This window comes from Mytilus trossulus, chromosome 3, assembly GCF_036588685.1.
Source record: "Mytilus trossulus isolate FHL-02 chromosome 3, PNRI_Mtr1.1.1.hap1, whole genome shotgun sequence".
Lineage (NCBI taxonomy): Eukaryota > Metazoa > Mollusca > Bivalvia > Mytilida > Mytilidae > Mytilus > Mytilus trossulus.
The window spans coordinates 3073504-3099104 of record NC_086375.1 but is presented as its reverse complement, the minus strand read 5'-3'; the positions used below and the strand labels follow the sequence as shown (position 1 = coordinate 3099104).

Below are 25601 nucleotides of genomic sequence, written 5' to 3'. Positions count from 1 at the left end.
AAATCTTTCAGTCAAAACTATGTTCTATGCAGCTTCGTAATTATTCAGTATTCAACTAACACAATTCTCAATTCATTATCTATATTTTGCAAAACAGTTTCTTTACATTTTTCTTAATCCTTTTTTTTTAAATATATATTAGCTAACAATTGTTTGGCCTTATTTAAAATTATCTTAAGCCAACTGTGTCAAATGAGAAACCTTATTATGAGCTCAATATCAACATTTGGTATGTTGGTTTTGATATCACTTGCCGAATGATTACTTTAGTTCGTCAGGCTGTAATCAGGCTGTAATCGAAATAAATTTAAACAATGAAAAGATGAGGATAGATACAATGCGACAGCGTACTAACAACAGAAGGCGGTACTATTTTTGTAGGCATAAATATACTTACAACTCTTCAAGAACCGTCATGCCTTGGAATGCATCTACCTTAATCTCAATGATTTGATTTCTATTCAGGAACCTGATAAATAAAAATTTACAATGTATTGCTACATCTCCATTATGATCTTCATAAAAAAAATAAAAAATTACGTAGCATAAAGAAAGCTGCTGAAGATGATATGAAGCTGTTTTAAAAATATGTTACTTGATTGCATATGACGCACAGACATAAATGAAAAAATAGACATGCCTATATTCCTAAAATAATCGATTGTAATGAGTATACATTTAAAACTTCAAAACCTTGGACATTTTTACCGCTACATTGTTGATATTTTGGATATAGACACAATTATAAACGTGATAATTAGTACAACACATAGATCTATAACAGTGTAGACAGACTTTAGTCTGTTTACATCTTGTAATGTACTATTATACAATTCATTTATGTTTTTCTCTGCGCTAAGTGATCTATTGTTTGCTTGTAATGTATTCCTGTCACGTAGTGTTTTCATTTTAGTGGTATTTTGAACATTGCCATATAAGCGGGAGGCTTGGCTAGCCATAAAACCAGGTTCAACCCATCATTTTTTCCTTAACATGTCTTGTACCAAGTCAGGAATATGGCAGTTGTTATCAAACAGTCTGTGTCTATGTATGTTGGCGTTTGCCTTTGTTGTAGTTCAGTGTTTCTGTTATTCCGTTGTTTTCCTCATTTAGTTGACGTGTTTCCCTCAGTTTTAGTTTGTTACCCGGATTTGTTTTCGCTTAATCGAATTATGACTATTGAACAGCGGTATACTACTGTTGCCTTTATTTAGAGACTTCTCCTACCCGTTAAATATTTATGAAGTCGTTTCATTAAGGCCATACTCAGTGACGATGATGTTTAGGTTCATGTCAGTTAAATATATTCAAGTGATATTTGGACAATATTTCACTCAAAAATGTGTTCTATGCAGCTTCTTAATTATTCATTGTTCAACTCATTATCTATATTTTGTACAATAGTTTCTTTTGATTTTTCTATTCAATATTTTTGGGAAAGAAATATTGTTAATAATTGTTTTGTCGTATTTAAATTTATCTGAAGCCAACTGTGTTAGTTTCCTCGTTTGAAATATTTTACATGTCTCATGTCGGGGCTTTTTTTTATAGCTGATTATACGGTATTTTTTTTCTCTCATTGATGAAGGCCGACCGGTATATATGATTGCGAATATTTTTTGGTAGATAGTTGTCTCATAAGCAATCTTACCACATCTCCCTATTTGTATTTAACGTAGTACATATACAAAGCAACTTTTGTTCAGGTAAGATGTTTGAATACCAGTAATCATATGTCAAATGCACTGACAGATTTGTTTTGAACAATATTTACACACTTTTCCTAACTGCCTTACCACATTTATGTTTAATTATGTTTCCCTCTCACAGAGCAAGCGTGTTTGTTCTCTAACAGTTTTACTCTAATTCTTGATAAATTTGAGAATTCAACAAAAATGAGTCTCGATATGTTCAACACATATGTCTATACAATTGAACACATACTATTATTTGTTATATTTTCTGACGTAAAATAATATAGCATTATTTTATTCAAAACAAGTTGAGATAATGTTTTTGCTAACGGTGCTGTATGGCAGCAGACAAGATCGATGGCAAGGAATGCCAGTGGAAATTATTTAATGCAATAACTAACAATGCGTGGCCAAATGAAACCCATGAATTCTTAACACGGTATATTGTGTTTTGTACAATAATGCTGTATGTTTTTTTTTAAACCAAATGATTGTGTTGTGTACAAATGGTCTGTCGTCCTTTTTTCAAAAATAAATTAAACACACTTTGTAAATAAGAAAACTTTGTAGAACATTTTTATATCTTGTTGTATTTTTATTTTGTCCTAGTTTCAACTGTTCAACTCGAGCTCTTTCATATGTTGAACATGATAATTGTTTGAATTACGTCACTATTGATCGATACATTATTCCTATTACCTTTTTAACCAGTTGATTTCAAAACAAATATGATATAATGCAAATAGTCTAAACTTCAGTTTCTTATGAACAAAATTGTCTCAATGAAATAAGAACCGTGAATTTCCTTTTATTGATTTATAAAATTGAGAATGGAAATGGGGAATGTGTCAAAGAGACAACAACCCGACCAAATAAAAAACAACAGCAGAAGGTCACCAACAGGTCTTCAATGTAGCGAGAAATTCCCGTACCCGGAGGCGTCCTTCAGCTGGCCCCTAAACAAATATATACTAGTTCAGTGATAATGAACGCCATACTAATTTCAAAATTGTACACAAGAAACTAATATAAAAATAATACAAGACTAACAAAGGCCAGAGGCTCCTGACTTGGGACAGGCGCAAAAATGCGGCGGGGTTAAACATGTTTGTGAGATCTCAACCCTCCCCCTATACCTCTAACCAATGTAGAAAAATAAACGCATAACAATACGCACATTAAAATTCAGTTCAAGAGAAGTCCGAGTCTGATGTCAGAAGATGTAACCAAAGAAAATAAACAAAATGACAATAATACATAAATAACAACAGACTACTAGCAGTTAACTGACATGCCAGCTCCTATAAGGATACAGTAAAACGTCTCTATTTACAAAACTGAAAAGTTTTTTTTTATCTATTTTAGCATTTCATTGACAAGATTATAAACAACTTTATTTTTGTAATTCTTATATTTTGACACCTTAATTGTATGTTGAAATGATATAAATACGAAATGTAATAAAAAAATGATTAATACTTTTAAAAGATTTAATTTTACATAAAAAATGAAAAATAGGTGATAATAACGTGTATTGTAGAATATATAAATAGGTGTTCAAAAGCCTAAATCACTTCAATGATAATCTAACAAACTACAAGGTACGATGAACTAAACAAATTTAATAATAATTATCAAAATTGAATCTGAACCTTTCCTATGAGGCAAATTTAAGAAAACAATCACGAATAGTATGAAAAGTGTGCTTGCGTTCATTTTCCATAACAGGTTTCGAACATATTTAAACACCTGTTACCAGAAGTGCATACGAACAAAATCTATTACATGTAGATTATATATGACAATTGAGCAGATATTTTAGGCCCGTAACTGCGGCTGTAAAAATAGGCAACATTAGCTTATCAGTGTTCATTTCATAAATCAATTAAGAAGATTAATCAAGGTAACAAACATATTTTTTTAGAACTGCATGAACTATAGTTGTAGCAGGAAAAGGTGCGTCAAGAGTAATTGTCTACAGCTTCGCTGTTCGGATCCACACTCAGTCAGACTATCACTATATGGATACGGAAACAATTCTGTATAACTACATGACTATTCTGGTATGTAAAGATCTGAGATAGCAATTTCCCATAGCTAGTGAGCTAAGACACAGTCGCATTTCATCTTATTCGTGATGGTGACATTACATTCATTTAGTGTCGATCTCAGTGGGTCTTCCACATAGCTCTGTTGGAACAGTTGCTGTGTAAACAAATTCACCGTCTATTCAAATGCCGATTTGAAGAAGCGATACACCTTTCTAACTCACCATATCTTGTAATCACTGCGCCGATATCATAATTTATATATAATTAGGGAGTGTTGTTTTGCTGTATTCTTACCGGAAAAGGTAATGCATAATTGAATAGCCACCAGTGAACAGGGTGGAGCTTATTAGATTGTATACATAGTTGCAAAGCCGTCAAAAGTAGAAGACACTATTTTAAGATAACAATTTTTTTAAATTTTTTTTGCAATGGCAATAGCGGAACAGTTGCGACAGAACAGATGAATGTCCTTACGAAGGACATTCCAATGATAAAAAACGTAAAAGTATGATACTGATTATAATTATGTTTTTTTCTTACCGTAATTGAGTGCAAATAAGAACAATAAAGTGAGTATATGATAAAATAAAAAGAAATCAAACAAATCAAAATTTACCTTTAATTTAAATATATGGCCTGTATACGGTTTCTAATATTCTACATCTCAAACATTTTGTTCACATTTTGTCTTAAAAAAGGAGAGTTAGCAAGGTCAAAAACAAATATATGAGTTGACTTTCAATTGTTTTGGGTGTTCTTAATACTCGTAAAAGTATCTTATGGTTTGATGCACAAAAAAATAGGTTAAACACGCTTTATGTAGGTCTTAACAATTCAATAAAGATTTTTTTCCGGGAACGCCTCACATATTAGACAGATATTTACATTTCAACTGATTGCTTTTATTTCAAATACTCACAAAACTGTTGTTGTATTTGGAATTCCAGACGGTACTGTCGTAATACTACTACCGACGCAATGATACGTCGATCCAGACACTGATGTAGGACATCCAAATACTGTACTTAGCATATCTGTGCATACTATTAAAAAAAATGTGTGGCGCATTGTCTCCTCAATATACCTGCAATACAACCATTGCATTATTACAAACAAATATTGTAAACCAATCTTTTGAAATGAAATTAATTATGTTAAATATGATTTTTGACAATTATGAAGTTTAAGTTTTAAGGTCTTCCGTGTCTTGAAATGCAATTACTTAACTATTGAAAACATATGGAGTTGTTAGCTGAAACTATAACATAAAGACAGAAAACTGTTTCCTCCAGTTGCAAGCAAAAAACAGTTATGTCTGTTTTGGTTTCTCACTCCATTCTGCCAAAATAATGGAACAACTGTCATACATGTGGGAGGGTTAGCTGGCAATAATAACTACCTTTAACTCTCCATTTTTTTCCGATAATGTCTTTACCAAGTCAGGACTGACAGTTGTGTTCCACTCGTTCCGTTGGTTGCTAAGGAATGGAGTTCGGTATTTCTGTTTTACTTTTTCATATGGGTATTTTCTAAGACAAGGGTAAGCGTAAACAATCAACTATACTTCAAATAGCATATTTGTTATTGCTGTAGAATTCAAGATGTGGGCATACAGATTTTAAAATGGATTTAACTTTTAATCATATCTCCGTTGAATACTTTAGAAATAATTTAGAAACTACGGTCAAAACTACCGCATGTAAATATTACCTTAGATGAACTTGACTATTCCTGTTCAGCCCCTTTTGGTCATGACGAATTTGAAGTGTTCGGAAACATTTACATTTTTGGCTTAACATTTTGTGTTGGAGTGTTACTGATGAAGGTAATTAAAAAAACCCAGTAGTGAGAGCATCGGTACAAGTATGGTTTATAACTTAACGTTTTTAAATTCTATGCAATACAAATATAATAACTATTAAGAAGCTAAGGATCAAAGTCCATCAAGTAAATTTGACCATGTTGACCCTAGATAGATTTCGCTATTTTTTTCCTGAAATCGAGAAAAAAACACTTCAAGCGCAGTTCATTTATGGGGGGTGTTATTTTCATTTCAGTCATTAATGCAAATACAGGTATCAACATATAGGTTTGTATACCCCAGCATGGTATGTATGAAAAAAGATACAAAGATCTGATACATACGAATTTATACGTTTAGTTTTAGATTGCAGTTATAAATCCATGGCGAATAAAAATATACGAATATATTATGGAACTGTCTGCACCGTCTTGTTATGTGACACATATGGGCACAGATGCGCAATCCATTTCAGGTAGACGGTTATGAAAGCCTTTTCCTCAATTCCTCCACTCATATCGTAAACTAGGATATGTATGAATACTCAGTTCCTTTTCCTCAATTCCTCCACTCATATCGTAACCTAGGATATGTATGAATACTCAGTGCCTTTTCCTTAATTCCTCCACTCATATCGTAAACTAGGATATGTATGAATACTCAGTGCCTTTTCCTCAATTCCTCCATTCATTTCATAAACTTGGATATGTATGAATACTCAGTGCCTTTTCCTCAATTCCTCAACTCATATCGTAAACTAGGATATGTATGAATACTCAGTGCCTTTTCCTCAATTCCTCCACTCATATCGTAAACTTGGATATGTATGAATACTCAGTGCCTTTTCCTCAATTCCTCCACTCATATCGTAAACTTGTACGTGTATGATTACTTAGTTCCTTTTCCACAATTCCTCCACTCATATCGTAAACTTGTACATGTATGAATACTCAGTGCCTTTTCCTCAATTCCTCCACTCATATCGTAAACTTGTACATGTCTGAATACTCAGTGCCTTTTCCACAATTCCTCCACTCATATCGTAAACTTGGATATGTATGAATACTCAGTGCCTTTTCCACAATTCCTCCACTCATATCGTAAATTTGTACATGTATGAATACTCAGTGCCTTTTCCTCAATTCCTCCACTCATATCGTAAACTTGTACATGTATGAATACTCAGTTACTTTTCCTCAATTCCTCCACTCATATAGTAAACTTGGATATGTATGAATACTCAGTGCCTTTTCCACAATTCCTCCACTCATATCGTAAACTTGGATATGAATGAATACTCAGTGCCTTTTCCTCAATTCCTCCACTCATATTGTAAACTTGGATATGTATGAATACTCAGTGCCTTTTCCTCAATTCCTCCACTCATATCGTAAACTAGGATATGTATGAATACTCAGTGCCTTTTCCTCAATTCCTCCACTCATATCGTAAACTTGGATATGTATGAATAATCAGTGCCTTTTCCTCAATTCCTCCACTCATATCGTAAACTTGGATATGTATGAATACTCCCACTCATATCGTAAACTTGGATATGTATGAATACTCCCACTTATATCGTAAACTTGGATATGTATGAATACTCAGTGCCTTTTCCTCAATTCCTCCACTCATATCGTAAACTAGGATATGTATGAATACTCAGTGCCTTTTCCTCAATTCCTCCACTCATATCGTAAACTTGGATATGTATGAATACTCAGTGCCTTTTCCTCAATTCCTCCACTCATATCATAAACTTGTACATGTATGAATACTCAGTTCCTTTTCCTCAATTCCTCCACTCATATCGTAAACTTGGATATGTATGAATACTCAGTGCCTTTTCCTCAATTCCTCCACTCATATCGTAAACTAGGATATGTATGAATACACAGTGCCTTTTCCTCAATTCCTCCACTCATATCGTAAACTTGGATATGTATGAATACTCAGTGCCTTTTCCTCAATTCCTCCACTCATATCGTAAACTTGTACATGTATGAATACTCAGTTCCTTTTCCTCAATTCCTCCACTCATATCGTAAACTTGGATATGTATGAATACTCAGTGCCTTTTCCTCAATTCCTCCACTCATATCGTAAACTAGGATATGTATGAATACTCAGTGCCTTTTCCTCAATTCCTCCACTCATATCGTAAACTAGGATATGTATGAATACTCAGTTCCTTTTCCTCAATTCCTCCACTCATATCGTAAAGTAGGATATGTATGAATACTCAGTGCCTTTTCCTCAATTCCTTCACTCATATCGTAAACTAGGATATGTATAAATACTCAGTTCCTTTTCCTCAATTCCTCCACTCATATCGTAAACTTGGATATGTATGAATACTCAGTGACTTTTCCTCAATTCCTCCTCTCATATCGTAAACTTGGATATGTATGAATACTCAGTGCCTTTTCCTCAATTCCTCCACTCATATCGTAAACTAGGATATGTATGAATACTCGGTGCCTTTTCCTCAATTCCTCCACTCATATCGTAAACTAGGATATGTATGAATACTCAGTTTCTTTTCCTCAATTCCTCCACTCATATCGTAAACTAGGATATGTATGAATACTCAGTGCCTTTTCCTCAATTCCTCCACTCATATCGTAAACTAGGATATGTATGAATACTCAGTGCCTTTTCCTCAATTCCTCCACTCATATCGTAAACTAGGATATATATGAATACTCAGTTCCTTTTCCCCAATTCCTCCACTCATATCGTAAACTAGGATATGTATGAATACTCAGTGCCTTTTCCTCAATTCCTCCACTCATATCGTAAACTAGGATATGTATGAATACTCAGTGCCTTTTCCTCAATTCATCCACTCATATCGTAAACTTGTACATGTATGAATACTCAGTGCCTTTTCCTCAATTCCTCCACTCAAATCGTAAACTTGTACATGTATGAATACTCAGTGCCTTTTCCTCAATTCCTCCACTCATATCGTAAACTAGGATATGTATGAATACTCAGTGCCTTTTCCTCAATTCCTCCACTCATATCGTAAACTAGGATATATATGAATACTCAGTTCCTTTTCCTCAATTCCTCCACTCATATCATAAACTTGGATATGTATGAATACTCAGTGCCTTTTCCTCAATTCCTCAACTCATATCGTAAACTAGGATATGTATGAATACTCAGTGCCTTTTCCTCAATTCCTCCACTCATATCGTAAACTTGGATATGTATGAATACTCAGTGCCTTTTCCTCAATTCCTCCACTCATATCGTAAACTTGTACGTGTATGAATACTTAGTTCCTTTTCCACAATTCCTCCACTCATATCGTAAACTTGTACATGTATGAATACTGAGTGCCTTTTCCTCAATTCCTCCACTCATATCGTAAACTTGTACATGTCTGAATACTCAGTGCCTTTTCCACAATTCCTCCACTCATATCGTAAACTTGGATATGTATGAATACTCAGTGCCTTTTCCACAATTCCTCCACTCATATCGTAAATTTGTACATGTATGAATACTCAGTGCCTTTTCCTCAATTCCTCCACTCATATCGTAAACTTGTACATGTATGAATACTCAGTTACTTTTCCTCAATTCCTCCACTAATATAGTAAACTTGGATATGTATGAATACTCAGTGCCTTTTCCACAATTCCTCCACTCATATCGTAAACTTGGATATGAATGAATACTCAGTGCCTTTTCCTCAATTCCTCCACTCATATTGTAAACTTGGATATGTATGAATACTCAGTGCCTTTTCCTCAATTCCTCCACTCATATCGTAAACTAGGATATGTATGAATACTCAGTGCCTTTTCCTCAATTCCTCCACTCATATCGTAAACTTGGATATGTATGAATAATCAGTGCCTTTTCCTCAATTCCTCCACTCATATCGTAAACTTGGATATGTATGAATACTCCCACTCATATCGTAAACTTGGATATGTATGAATACTCCCACTTATATCGTAAACTTGGATATGTATGAATACTCAGTGCCTTTTCCTCAATTCCTCCACTCATATCGTAAACTAGGATATGTATGAATACTCAGTGCCTTTTCCTCAATTCCTCCACTCATATCGTAAACTTGGATATGTATGAATACTCAGTGCCTTTTCCTCAATTCCTCCACTCATATCATAAACTTGTACATGTATGAATACTCAGTTCCTTTTCCTCAATTCCTCCACTCATATCGTAAACTTGGATATGTATGAATACTCAGTGCCTTTTCCTCAATTCCTCCACTCATATCGTAAACTAGGATATGTATGAATACACAGTGCCTTTTCCTCAATTCCTCCACTCATATCGTAAACTTGGATATGTATGAATACTCAGTGCCTTTTCCTCAATTCCTCCACTCATATCGTAAACTTGTACATGTATGAATACTCAGTTCCTTTTCCTCAATTCCTCCACTCATATCGTAAACTTGGATATGTATGAATACTCAGTGCCTTTTCCTCAATTCCTCCACTCATATCGTAAACTAGAATATGTATGAATACTCAGTGCCTTTTCCTCAATTCCTCCACTCATATCGTAAACTAGGATATGTATGAATACTCAGTTCCTTTTCCTCAATTCCTCCACTCATATCGTAAAGTAGGATATGTATGAATACTCAGTGCCTTTTCCTCAATTCCTTCACTCATATCGTAAACTAGGATATGTATAAATACTCAGTTCCTTTTCCTCAATTCCTCCACTCATATCGTAAACTTGGATATGTATGAATACTCAGTGCCTTTTCCTCAATTCCTCCTCTCATATCGTAAACTTGGATATGTATGAATACTCAGTGCCTTTTCCTCAATTCCTCCACTCATATCGTAAACTAGGATATGTATGAATACTCGGTGCCTTTTCCTCAATTCCTCCACTCATATCGTAAACTAGGATATGTATGAATACTCAGTTTCTTTTCCTCAATTCCTCCACTCATATCGTAAACTAGGATATGTATGAATACTCAGTGCCTTTTCCTCAATTCCTCCACTCATATCGTAAACTAGGATATGTATGAATACTCAGTGCCTTTTCCTCAATTCCTCCACTCATATCGTAAACTAGGATATATATGAATACTCAGTTCCTTTTCCCCAATTCCTCCACTCATATCGTAAACTAGGATATGTATGAATACTCAGTGCCTTTTCCTCAATTCCTCCACTCATATCGTAAACTAGGATATGTATGAATACTCAGTGCCTTTTCCTCAATTCCTCCACTCATATCGTAAACTTGTACATGTATGGATACTCAGTGCCTTTTCCTCAATTCCTCCACTCAAATCGTAAACTTGTACATGTATGAATACTCAGTGCCTTTTCCTCAATTCCTCCACTCATATCGTAAACTTGTACATGTATGAATACTCAGTTTCTTTTCCACAATTCCTCCACTCATATCGTAAACTTGGATATGTATGAATACTCAGTGCCTTTTCCTCAATTCCTCCACTCATATCGTAAACTTTTACATGTATGAATACTCAGTGCCTTTTCCTCAATTCCTCCACTCATATCGTAAACTTGTACATGTATGAATACTCAGTTCCTTTTCCTCAATTCCTCCACTCATATCGTAAACTTGGATATGTATGAATACTCAGTGCCTTTTCCTCAATTCCTCCACTCATATCGTAAACTTGGATATGTATGAATACTCAGTGCCTTTTCCTCAATTCCTCCACTCATATCGTAAACTAGGATATGTATGAATACTCAGTGCCTTTTCCTCAATTCCTCCACTCATATCGTAAACTAGGATATGTATGAATACTCAGTTTCTTTTCCTCAATTCCTCCACTCATATCGTAAACTAGGATATGTATGAATACTCAGTGCCTTTTCCTCAATTCCTCCACTCATATCGTAAACTAGGATATGTATGAATACTCAGTGCCTTTTCCTCAATTCCTCCACTCATATCGTAAACTAGGATATATATGAATACTCAGTTCCTTTTCCTCAATTCCTCCACTCATATCGTAAACTTGGATATGTATGAATACTCAGTGCCTTTTCCTCAATTCCTCCACTCATATCGTAAACTAGGATATGTATGAATACTCAGTGCCTTTTCCTCAATTCCTCCACTCATTTCGTAAACTAGGATATGTATGAATACTCAGTGCCTTTTCCTCAATTCCTCCACTCATATCGTAAACTTGGATATGTATGAATACTCAGTGCCTTTTCCTCAATTCCTCCACTCATATCGTAAACTAGGATATGTATGAATACTCAGTGCCTTTTCCTCAATTCCTCCACTCATATCGTAATTTAGGATATGTATGAATACTCAGTGCCTTTTCCTCAATTCCTCCACTCATATCGTAAACTTGGATATGTATGAATACTCAGTGCCTTTTCCTCAATTCCTCCACTCATATCGTAAACTTGTACATGTATGAATACTCAGTTCCTTTTCCTCAATTCCTCCACTCATATCGTAAACTTGGATATGTATGAATACTCAGTGCCTTTTCCTCAATTCCTCCACTCATATCGTAAACTAGGATATGTATGAATACTCAGTGCCTTTTCCTCAATTCCTCCACTCATATCGTACACTAGTATATGTATGAATACTCAGTTCCTTTTCCTCAATTCCTCCACTCATATCGTAATTTGGGATATGTATGAATACTCAGTGCCTTTTCCTCAATTCCTCCACTCATATCGTAAACTAGGATATGTATAAATACTCAGTTCCTTTTCCTCAATTCCTCCACTCATATCGTAAACTTGGATATGTATGAATACTCAGTGCCTTTTCCTCCATTCCTCCACTCATATCGTAAACTAGGATATGTATGAATACTCAGTGCCTTTTCCTCAATTCCTCCACTCATATCGTAAACTTGGATATGTATGAATACTCAGTGCCTTTTCCTCAATTCCTCCACTCATATCGTAAACTAGGATATGTATGAATACTCGGTGCCTTTTCCTCAATTCCTCCACTCATATCGTAAACTAGGATATGTATGAATACTCAGTTTCTTTTCCTCAATTCCTCCACTCATATCGTAAACTAGGATATGTATGAATACTCAGTGCCTTTTCCTCAATTCCTCCACTCATTTCGTAAACTAGAATATGTATGAATACTCAGTGCCTTTTCCTCAATTCCTCCACTCATATCGTAAACTAGGATATGTATGAATACTCAGTGCCTTTTCCTCAATTCCTCCACTCATATCGTAAACTAGGATATATATGAATACTCAGTTCCTTTTCCTCAATTCCTCCACTCATATCGTAAACTTGGATATGTATGAATACTCAGTGCCTTTTCCTCAATTCCTCCACTCATATCGTAAACTAGGATATGTATGAATACTCAGTGCCTTTTCCTCAATTCCTCCACTCATTTCGTAAACTAGGATATGTATGAATACTTAGTGCCTTTTCCTCAATTCCTCCACTCATATCGTAAACTTGGATATGTATGAATACTCAGTGCCTTTTCCTCAATTCCTCCACTCATATCGTAAACTAGGATATGTATGAATACTCAGTGCCTTTTCCTCAATTCCTCCACTCATATCGTAAACTTGGATATGTATGAATACTCAGTGCCTTTTCCTCAATTCCTCCACTCATATCGTAAACCTGTACATGTATGAATACTCAGTTCCTTTTCCTCAATTCCTCCACTCATATCGTAAACTTGGATATGTATGAATACTCAGTGCCTTTTCCTCAATTCCTCCACTCATATCGTAAACTAGGATATGTATGAATACTCAGTGCCTTTTCCTCAATTCCTCCACTCATATCGTAATTTAGGATATGTATGAATACTCAGTGCCTTTTCCTCAATTCCTCCACTCATATCGTAAACTAGGATATGTATAAATACTCAGTTCCTTTTCCTCAATTCCTCCACTCATATCGTAAACTTGGATATGTATGAATACTCAGTGCCTTTTCCTCCATTCCTCCACTCATATCGTAAACTAGGATATGTATGAATACTCAGTGCCTTTTCCTCAATTCCTCCACTCATATCGTAAACTTGGATATGTATGAATACTCAGTGCCTTTTCCTCAATTCCTCCACTCATATCGTAAACTAGGATATGTATGAATACTCGGTGCCTTTTCCTCAATTCCTCCACTCATATCGTAAACTAGGATATGTATGAATACTCAGTTTCTTTTCCTCAATTCCTCCACTCATATCGTAAACTAGGATATGTATGAATACTCAGTGCCTTTTCCTCAATTCCTCCACTCATATCGTAAACTAGGATATGTATGAATACTCAGTGCCTTTTCCTCAATTCCTCCATTCATATCGTAAACTAGGATATATATGAATACTCAGTTCCTTTTCCTCAATTCCTCCACTCATATCGTAAACTAGGATATGTATGAATACTCAGTGCCTTTTCCTCAATTCCTCCACTCATATCGTAAACTAGGATATGTATGAATACTCAGTGCCTTTTCCTCAATTCCTCCTCTCATATCGTAAACTTGGATATGTATGAATACTCAGTGCCTTTCCTTCAATTCCTCCACTCATATCGTAAACTAGGATATGTATGAATACTCAGTGCCTTTTCCTCAATTCCTCCACTCATATCGTAAACTAGGATATATATGAATACTCAGTTCCTTTTCCTCAATTCCTCCACTCATATCGTAAACTTGGATATGTATGAATACTCAGTGCCTTTTCCTCAATTCCTCCACTCATATCGTAAACTAGGATATGTATGAATACTCAGTGCCTTTTCCTCAATTCCTCCACTCATTTCGTAAACTAGGATATGTATGAATACTCAGTGCCTTTTCCTCAATTCCTCCACTCATATCGTAAACTTGGATATGTATGAATACTCAGTGCCTTTTCCTCAATTCCTCCACTCATATCGTAAACTAGGATATGTATGAATACTCAGTGCCTTTTCCTCAATTCCTCCACTCATATCGTAAACTTGGATATGTATGAATACTCAGTGCCTTTTCCTCAATTCCTCCACTCATATCGTAAACTTGTACATGTATGAATACTCAGTTCCTTTTCCTCAATTCCTCCACTCATATCGTAAACTTGGATATGTATGAATACTCAGTGCCTTTTCCTCAATTCCTCCACTCATATCGTAAACTAGGATATGTATGAATACTCAGTGCCTTTTCCTCAATTCCTCCACTCATATCGTAAACTAGGATATGTATGAATACTCAGTTCCTTTTCCTCAATTCCTCCACTCATATCGTAATTTAGGATATGTATGAATACTCAGTGCCTTTTCCTCAATTCCTCCACTCATATCGTAAACTAGGATATGTATAAATACTCAGTTCCTTTTCCTCAATTCCTCCACTCATATCGTAAACTTGGATATGTATGAATACTCAGTGCCTTTTCCTCCATTCCTCCACTCATATCGTAAACTAGGATATGTATGAATACTCAGTGCCTTTTCCTCAATTCCTCCACTCATATCGTAAACTTGGATATGTATGAATACTCAGTGCCTTTTCCTCAATTCCTCCACTCATATTGTAAACTAGGATATGTATGAATACTCGGTGCCTTTTCCTCAATTCCTCCACTCATATCGTAAACTAGGATATGTATGAATACTCAGTTTCTTTTCCTCAATTCCTCCACTCATATCGTAAACTAGGATATGTATGAATACTCAGTGCCTTTTCCTCAATTCCTCCACTCATATCGTAAACTAGGATATGTATGAATACTCAGTGCCTTTTCCTCAATTCCTCCACTCATATCGTAAACTAGGATATATATGAATACTCAGTTCCTTTTCCTCAATTCCTCCACTCATATCGTAAACTAGGATATGTATGAATACTCAGTGCCTTTTCCTCAATTCCTCCACTCATATCGTAAACTAGGATATGTATGAATACTCAGTGCCTTTTCCTCAATTCCTCCTCTCATATCGTAAACTTGGATATGTATGAATACTCAGTGCCTTTCCTTCAATTCCTCCACTCATATCGTAAACTAGGATATGTATGAATACTCGGTGCCTTTTCCTCAATTCCTCCACTCATATCGTAAACTAGGATATGTATGAATACTCAGTTTCTTTTCCTCAATTCCTCCACTCATATCGTAAACTAGGATATGTATGAATACTCAGTGCCTTTTCCTCATTTTCCTCCACTCATATCGTAAACTAGGATATGTATGAATACTCAGTGCCTTTTCCTCAATTCCTCCACTCATATCGTAAACTAGGATATATATGAATACTCAGTTCTTTTTCCTCAATTCCTCCACTCATATCGTAAACTAGGATATGTATGAATACTCAGTGCCTTTTCCTCAATTCCTCCACTCATATCGTAAACTTGGATATGTATGAATACTCAGTGCCTTTTCCTCCATTCCTTTACTCATATCGTAAACTAGGATATGTATGAATACTCAGTGCCTTTTCCTCAATTCCTCCACTCATATCGTAAACTTGGATATGTATGAATACTCAGTGCCTTTTCCTCAATTCCTCCACTCATATCGTAAACTAGGATATGTATGAATACTCGGTGCCTTTTCCTCAATTCCTCCACTCATATCGTAAACTAGGATATGTATGAATACTCAGTTTCTTTTCCTCAATTCCTCCACTCATATCGTAAACTAGGATATGTATGAATACTCAGTGCCTTTTCCTCAATTCCTCCACTCATATCGTAAACTAGGATATGTATGAATACTCAGTGCCTTTTCCTCAATTCCTCCACTCATATCGTAAACTAGGATATATATGAATACTCAGTTCCTTTTCCTCAACTCCTCCACTCATATCGTAAACTAGGATATGTATGAATACTCAGTGCCTTTTCCTCAATTCCTCCACTCATATCGTAAACTAGGATATGTATGAATACTCAGTGCCTTTTCCTCAATTCCTCCTCTCATATCGTAAACTTGGATATGTATGAATACTCAGTGCCTTTCCTTCAATTCCTCCACTCATATCGTAAACTAGGATATGTATGAATACTCGGTGCCTTTTCCTCATTTCCTCCACTCATATCGTAAACTAGGATATGTATGAATACTCAGTTTCTTTTCCTCAATTCCTCCACTCATATCGTAAACTAGGATATGTATGAATACTCAGTGCCTTTTCCTCATTTTCCTCCACTCATATCGTAAACTAGGATATGTATGAATACTCAGTGCCTTTTCCTCAATTCCTCCACTCATATCGTAAACTAGGATATATATGAATACTCAGTTCTTTTTCCTCAATTCCTCCACTCATATCGTAAACTAGGATATGTATGAATACTCAGTGCCTTTTCCTCAATTCCTCCACTCATATCGTAAACTTGGATATGTATGAATACTCAGTGCCTTTTCCTCAATTCCTCCACTCATATCGTAAACTTGTACATGTATGAATACTCAGTTCCTTTTCCTCAATTCCTCCACTCATATCGTAAACTTGGATATGTATGAATACTCAGTGCCTTTTCCTCAATTCCTCCACTCATATCGTAAACTAGGATATGTATGAATACTCAGTTTCTTTTCCTCAATTCCTCCACTCATATCGTAAATTAGGATATGTATGAATACTCAGTGCCTTTTCCTCAATTCCTCCACTCATATCGTAAACTAGGATATGTATGAATACTCAGTGCCTTTTCCTCAATTCCTCCACTCATATCGTAAACTAGGATATGTATGAATACTCAGTTCATTTTCCTCAATTCCTCCACTCATATCGTAAACTAGGATATGTATGAATACTCAGTGCCTTTTCCTCAATTCCTCCACTCATATCGTAAACTTGGATATGTATGAATACTCAGTGCCTTTTCCTCAATTCCTCCACTCATATCGTAAACTTGTACATGTATGAATACTCAGTTCCTTTTCCTCAATTCCTCCACTCATATCGTAAACTTGGATATGTATGAATACTCAGTGCCTTTTCCTCAATTCCTCCACTCATATCGTAAACTAGGATATGTATGAATACTCAGTGCCTTTTCCTCAATTCCTCCACTCATATCGTAAACTAGGATATGTATGAATACTCAGTTCCTTTTCCTCAATTCCTCCACTCATATCGTAAACTAGGATATGTATGAATACTCAGTGCCTTTTCCTCAATTCCTCCACTCATATCGTAAACTAGGATATGTATAAATACTCAGTTCCTTTTCCTCAATTCCTCCAATCATATCGTAAACTTGGATATGTATGAATACTCAGTGACTTTTCCTCCATTCCTCCACTCATATCGTAAACTAGGATATGTATGAATACTCAGTGCCTTTTCCTCAATTCCTCCTCTCATATCGTAAACTTGGATATGTATGAATACTCAGTGCCTTTTCCTCAATTCCTCCACTCATATCGTAAACTAGGATATGTATGAATACTCGGTGCCTTTTCCTCAATTCCTCCACTCATATCGTAAACTAGGATATGTATGAATACTCAGTTTCTTTTCCTCAATTCCTCCACTCATATCGTAAACTAGGATATGTATGAATACTCAGTGCCTTTTCCTCAATTCCCCCACTCATATCGTAAACTAGGATATGTATGAATACTCAGTGCCTTTTCCTCAATTCCTTCACTCATATCGTAAACTAGGATATATATGAATACTCAGTTCCTTTTCCTCAATTCCTCCACTCATATCGTAAACTAGGATATGTTTGAATACTCAGTGCCTTTTCCTCAATTCCTCCACTCATATCGTAAACTAGGATATGTATGAATACTCAGTTCCTTTTCCTCAATTCCTCCACTCATATCGTAAACTTGGATATGTATGAATACTCAGTGCCTTTCCCTCAATTCCTCCACTCATATCGTAAACTTGGATATGTATGAATACTCAGTGCCTTTTCCTCAATCCTCCACTCATATCGTAAACTTGGATATGTATGAATACTCAGTTCGAAGCTGAGACATTTTCACATTTGTGGTTAAATCTTCGAGATACGAAGTCAGATTCATTATTCCGTAAAATAATACACCCCGAAAATTCTTTTTTGATGTGGCACCTCGAGGTAAAAAATCCCTTTTTCACACAATAAGTTCTTTGAAAATTAGTTCGTATCATACATTAAATAACTCCATAGTTTTAACACATTTATTCTATGGTCCTCTTCTCTCCAAGTCAGCACAAATGGTTAAGCTCAGTCACTTGTTAAACATTGAAACATGTCCAATTTGACTTTTGAGTTCCTCAATTTGAGGTGCATTAGGGATATTGACCCATATTGAAATCCATAGTTCTGATTTTTCCAAATATTCTTTTTTGATCTTCGGTATGACTTTGTGAATAAATTTGTGTATTTTTGTCCATTTCTGAAATAAAATAAAATTATTACAGTACTATAAGGCATTGACCCTTTTATCGCGATATTCATTGAATACTGAATATAATGTGTAATTATGATTGATTTCTTCCAGTATACCTTCACAGGTCACAATATGGATGAACATTTGAGAATTACCTTCAATTACATTATACAGACCCTGTTAAAGCATTGGATACAATGTTTTGATGTCTAAAAGTGCATTTTGACTGAGAAATTAAGCAAAAATGTAGATTTTATCAAAAACCCTTAAAGAAAATACGTAATTATGTTTACCACAGGAAATCTAGTATTTTTAAACTTAGAAATCACTCTTAACTGCTGTGAATGTCATTTTTATCATATAATTTAAGCGCAATGAAGTGCAAATTTTTAAAACTTGCCCTTTCACATAATTCTATTTGATAGAATGTTTTTTTTAAATGTATTTCAGTGAAAACCCTTTATCAGTGAGAAATGCACATTATGTTTTAAAGTAAACATTATGACATTACACGTATTATAATGTCATTAAATAACGACACAGTTTGCAGTGTTATATAAATGTACAACAAACAGTTGATGCAGGGTTTAACTCCAAATGTCGAGTCGAAAAGATCAGTACCTAAGCACTATATGTATGAATACTCAGTGCCTTTTCCTCAATTCCTCCACTCATATCGTATTTAGACCTTGCCTAATAAACAATTTAGACCTTGCCTAATAAACAATTTAGACCTTGCCTAATAAAACAAAATGCTTACCAGTAATTGAGAACTTGCCTAATAAAACAAAATGCTTACCAGTAATTGAGAACTTGCCTAATAAAACAAAATGCTTACCAGTAATTGAGAACTTTTTTAAAATCTCTAATTTGCCGTCTTAGGTTAAACTGGAATGATGTCTGAAACTGAAATAAGACAAACAATTATTTAGTTTTGTTATCATTTCATTTAAACATAAACTTTATTATTGAGAGAAGAAACATAAATTCTTCAAAGTTTTATCACAAAAAAAGAGAGATTCTTCTCCGTTGTAGCTGTACAACCTTCATTTTAACCTCTTTTTATTAGGAGTAATCAGTAGTAGCTAAATAGCTGAATAGGTGAGCATTTTGTTTTTAAAAGGTTTAACCCTCCCCTTTTTTCACTGAGAAAAGACACTATCTTGTGATTTATAATTACTGTGCATTAAAATAAAGCAATTTGTGCTTTTCTTAAAATATGTTTGTCTGTTTATTTGCATGTTTTAGTGACCAGCTGCTTATTAATGTTGACTAACAATTTAACAATATTAAATGTGTCAATAAGAAGTTTATTCCTTTTTCAAGTCAATGACATGTGGCTTTTAGCATCTCATGTAAACAAAGATTGGTGTTGCCTCGTGCCCGTAATACTTTAAAAATGGTTGTTGATCTTTATAAGTAATGTTAATCTAGAACCAGCTGTGATAACTATCAATTTATTAAAGACAACTAACCTTCGTTTTCACAATTTTCTCTGGTGTACAAAATGCAATCATGCATAACACAGTCTAACAACTTCTAAAATAAATCCTATACATTGGGCACAGATGCGCAATTCATTTCATGTAGGCAATAATGGTAGCCTTTTCCTCAAATCCTCTGCTCGTAAACTAGGATATGTATGATGGCTCATTTCGAAGCTGATACATGTTCACATAGTATGTGATTAAATTGTCGTGGTACGAAGTGAGATTAATTATTCCGTAAATAAGCACACTATTAAATTATTTCATTGTGCGGCTCATCGATGTAAAAAAATACCTTTTTTCACACAATAAGTTCTTTGAAAATTTAGTTCTTTGCATATATTAAATACATCCACAGTTTTAACACACGTATACTATGGTCCATTACTCTCCAAATCAGCAAAAATGGTTAAGCACATTCACATGTTAAAAATTGAAACATGTTCAATATCACTACACAGCTATATTTTTTTACGCACAACTTTTAAATTCCTCAATTTGAGGCGCATCAGGGATATTGACCCATGTACCCGAAATGAGGATGCGAAAACACAAACTTAATATAATATACTCTAAACTTAAACATCAAATAAATAATAATCACATGAAATTATATCCTTAAATTATCGAAATGAAAATAAGAAAAGTTCGAGGTAAAGCTTAAGAAATGTTTTATCTTCTCATGTTTTCAGTTTATCATTGACCCGTATAAATATTAAGTCTGATATTAATTTGTTGCTTTTTTTGTTTTCTTCTGAAAAATTAACTTGGCATATCACCATCCCAAATCTTATATTAAAATGCATTCAAATAGAGAGAAAAAACGCCAAAAGGAACACCTTACTGTTGATCTATGACATCTATATATGCTTTGAAGGTAAACTAATCATGATGACTCCGGTATAACATTCGATGAGAAGACCTTAACTTTATCTTTGATTACAGCTACTTCGAAAATTTAACACAAGGATATGAAAAATAAACATTTCTGTCTTCCTTCAAACAATAATTGAGGATTTACTGACTAAATCTCACTTTTATTAAATTCTGCATTAGGAATAATTGTTCCACCATGATAAAACTAGTAAAATATTGTACCAATCGTAAAGTAATTATACTGTTTCTAGTTACGTTTTTAAAACAGAAAATATCACTAGACTAGAAATCCGAGACGTCACTGACAACTAGCCATATAGAACAAATTGAAAAATGTACACTTTTTAAGCATAAACCAACAGATGAAAGCAACATTATCAAGAACAAGAAAGAAAAAAAACTAAAATCATATTGTAAACTATAAAAGACCGCGCCATGACACTATTCAAAACAGGTAAAACGTGAAAATGAAAAAACAGATTTAGATTAAAAACAACGACAACTTTAAAAGTCATTCCTGTTTAAAGAATGCTCAACCCGCTCCTAAACTAGGACAGTTGTGTAACAGTACAACATAACTACAATTTGTAAAAATCAGTTGGAAAGGGATAGACGTACCATTTCAAATGTGGACTTACCTCGAAAGGTACTAGATAGTAATTCCTATAGCCTTTAAAAAAATTTGAATATGTAGTTTCAATCGTTAAATTGATTGCTTAAATGCGGCGTACACTGCCACGGTTGCATGCTTTAAAATTTAAATGTTTTATGCATTCAAAAGATTAGATTAGATCATCGACACGTATATGTTTTATTTTAAATTAAAGTGATCACATGACAGCTTTTTGTAGGATACCTTATTTGAGTATAAAATGCCTGTCCAAATGCAACCTAGGTCTGGCATCACACTTTACATACTGGAAATGAACGTATTCATCCTACCATGAACACCAATCATAGAATATGCTATATTCAAATACAAAATAAGGGTAAACAATAATACCCTTACAAATACTCGTAATAAGAAACTGATAAAGATTTGGTACACTGAACTATTTAGGTACTTATTTTAAAGTAGAAGTGTTTGATTTCATATTTCCACTGATTTACAGATTTATCATATTCTTGACAATTCTGAGGTAAACATTTTGAGAGCCTACTGGATATTCAGTATGCATTTGGTAAAGGCACTACTTGATTTGGGTTGACAATGTTCAATGCTGTTTCCATTATCCAAAATAAAACGTAAGATACCATGACAAGGATAGTATAAAAATAATTAAATGTTCAATAGTATAAGGATAATATCAACCATGTTACCTATTTTACTGCACAATATGCGCACTTGAACAATCAACGTCTCTTTGGTAATGCTCGAAGCCAACATATTAGAAAATCATTCACTACATACACTCGTTGATGAGCTGATAAAAGATAAATAATCAAAAGACAAGTGGAGCCCGGAAAAGGAATAAGAGCTTTGCATGAGGTAGATACATTTTTCAATCATGAACGGTTAATTAAAAGTATTAATATTTGGCTGATCCTTTAATATTTTGCTGGTCCGTTTTGTCTTCCAAATGCCTCTGCTTACTTGCCAACTCTGAGTGCTAGAGGTTGTTAATTGCATCTTCGGTTGAGTTAAACCGGGCATAAATTGATAGTTTCTGCTTCTAAGTTAATCAAACCGTATTTAAATATAGAGATACTACTTGTCGCTTCAGAGTAAAAATTGTTTTGGTAAGATGGTCATCATCATCAATTAATAATCACTGTGTGTCTTATGCCTTTCTTAAGCAGGTAGAGAAATAAAATATCCCTTTCACAATAAAAAACAGGTGCTAAATTGAAAAATTGTTATTTATACATTGTATGTCTGATTATACAAACAAGAGAGGTCAAAATGTTTGAAAATGTTACATTTAATCATTTAAAAAAAAAAAAATCAACTGAGTCATTTTTAATACACTTTAAAAATCAAACATATGTATATCAATTGTTTTTCAGTGTAAAGTTTGATTGAACTGAATTTTAATACTGGGATAATAATTTTGTTAGAGGAATGTTGCAAAACTAAACAATTGAAATGGTTTGAATTGATTGACTGTAGTATAATAGGCATAACAGTCTTAACTTACACTACGACGTCGGCAGTATAATGAGTCTTATCGAGAGTTTAAAGTGTTTAACTGGGCGTGGCTATTTAGTTTAATAGGTCTTTAACCGGTCTTAAATCCTTGTCTGAAGTCGCTTTTTTATTTCAACAAATGTAATTTATGTATAACTATAAATGTATCGAGTCATGCATTTCGTTACTTAAATTTAACTAAAACTTTTATAAAATGTTTTTATAGATACACATATTTATTTATGATGTCTAGCTGTATTTCTAATTCTAATTATATCACATACAGATGGTATAGTTTATAACGCCTAGTAGTTTATAGCGCCTAGTAGTTTATAGCGCCTAGTAGTTAAGATACGATTCCTTGTAAAACTCATTGATCCATTGCATGAACATCCTTATTAATTACCAATCGTACTCCAAAGTAAAACTTTTTAATACTGTTCTATCTATTCTACCATTGATTTTGTTTTTGAAAAATGAAAATTTAACTAAACATATACGGATATAAAATTATAATCATGAATACTCGTAATCATACATCCTGTCTACTTATATTTTGGCATTGCACAAAGTTACGGTTTATCAGACTGTTTATGACGTTTTTACACTCAATCCGATGGAAGTGTGTTCTTATTGATACTTTAGTCCTGGAGATTCTGACTTATTTGTGTATGGGTGTAAACTAGCTTATAACTTATAAACCACAATTGCTTATATTCACGTCACGTGTATAGTTGTCTCATTTACAATGATACAACATCTTCTTAATTTGTATTTATTAAATACATTTGAATGACATTAAGGACATCTAATGTCTTCTCCCCATCAAGTACCCTTCTTGTAGTTAATATGTGATGAAAGTAGTTATTTATCTTAAGTAAATGCATTAACTATGGATCAGAAGCCTGTAATTCAGTGGTTGTCGTTTGTTGATGTTTTACATATTTGTTTTTTGTTCATTTTTTTGTACAAAAATTAGGCCGTTAGTTTTCTCGTTTGAATTGTTTTATATTTGTCATTTCGGGACCTTTTATAGCTGACTATGCGGTATTGGCTTTGCTCATTGTTGAAGGCCGTACGGTGACCTATAGTTATTAATTTCTGTGTCATTTGGTCTCTTGTGGAGAATTGTCTCATTGGCAATCATACCACATCTTCTTTTTTGATATTAACTATAAAAGAGGTTCCTCGCTGCTAAAACTCAGGATAGCAATATTGTTGTCAAATATTTGTGTTTCAATGATCTATAACATATACAAGTTATCGAAAATTAAGATAGGGCTTTATGTTGGTTTTGGAAATGTATGCACATGAGACATATTAACCATTTACATGGGAAGATGTTGCTGTATCGAAGTACCCAGTATAGATCCTCCTGGAGTTGATCCGATTCCTGCAGTTTCTGTTTAGTACCTTGATTTTTCCTTAATAGATTAACATTATTTCAAGATTAGTTAAATTATATTTGAAATGTGTCGAAACTAAACTTTTCAAACATATTACAGTTTAAATCTGTTTCAAATATCGCTGTTCCGTTGAAAAAGAGCTCAATAAGGGATTAGATTACTATTGCAGCATGTGTCAGAAACTTTAATGTTAATTGTACGAGCACTGAATTAAACAATTATAGGACTTTCTTTTTGGCTGCATTTTGAAAATGTTTCCATATTTAAATGAAAATGGCACATAAACTCGTACATCCGAAGTTCTTTTATTGATTTACCTTCAACATGAATGTATATTGACATTAGTTGATGAATTTACGTTTATGTCATACTAGAAATTTCCAGCAAAATGACTTCATTCGACAAAACCAACATATTTAAATGTATCTCGGCATATTGCATTGACGCACAAAGGAGGGGAGCATAGACTGCATGAATTGTTTGCTCGTTGAATACACATACCTTGATAGAAAAGATGTTCTTTATAAATTAACCCAATCTGCTATTTTAAAATGTTACATATTTTGTTATTAAATTCTGGATGATTTTATTGACAACAACGGAATAATTAATCAAATGACCGGAAATCAAACGAACCTACCATTACTTGGTCATTTTCACTTGACTCATATAATAAGTTATCAAAGGGTGAATTTTTAAAACAACTTAATCAAAATCAACTTTGTAAAAACTAGAATAATAAAATTTGAAGCGAGATGTCAATCTCATTTTTATTCCCAACTTAGGGGCATTATGTTTTTAGGTCTTTGCGTCT

At 34.1% G+C, this 25601-nt stretch overlaps 1 long non-coding RNA gene across 1 annotated transcript; it reads right to left on the bottom strand.

Moving 5' to 3' along the window:
* Positions 1 to 396: 396 nt before the first annotated feature.
* On the bottom strand, positions 397 to 21996 carry LOC134709176 (uncharacterized). Its single transcript, XR_010105911.1, has 3 exons — positions 21892 to 21996; positions 4665 to 4829; positions 397 to 469 (listed from the first exon to the last, which is right to left on the bottom strand). It is a non-coding gene; the product is annotated as an uncharacterized LOC134709176 (long non-coding RNA).
* Positions 21997 to 25601: the final 3605 nt, after the last annotated feature.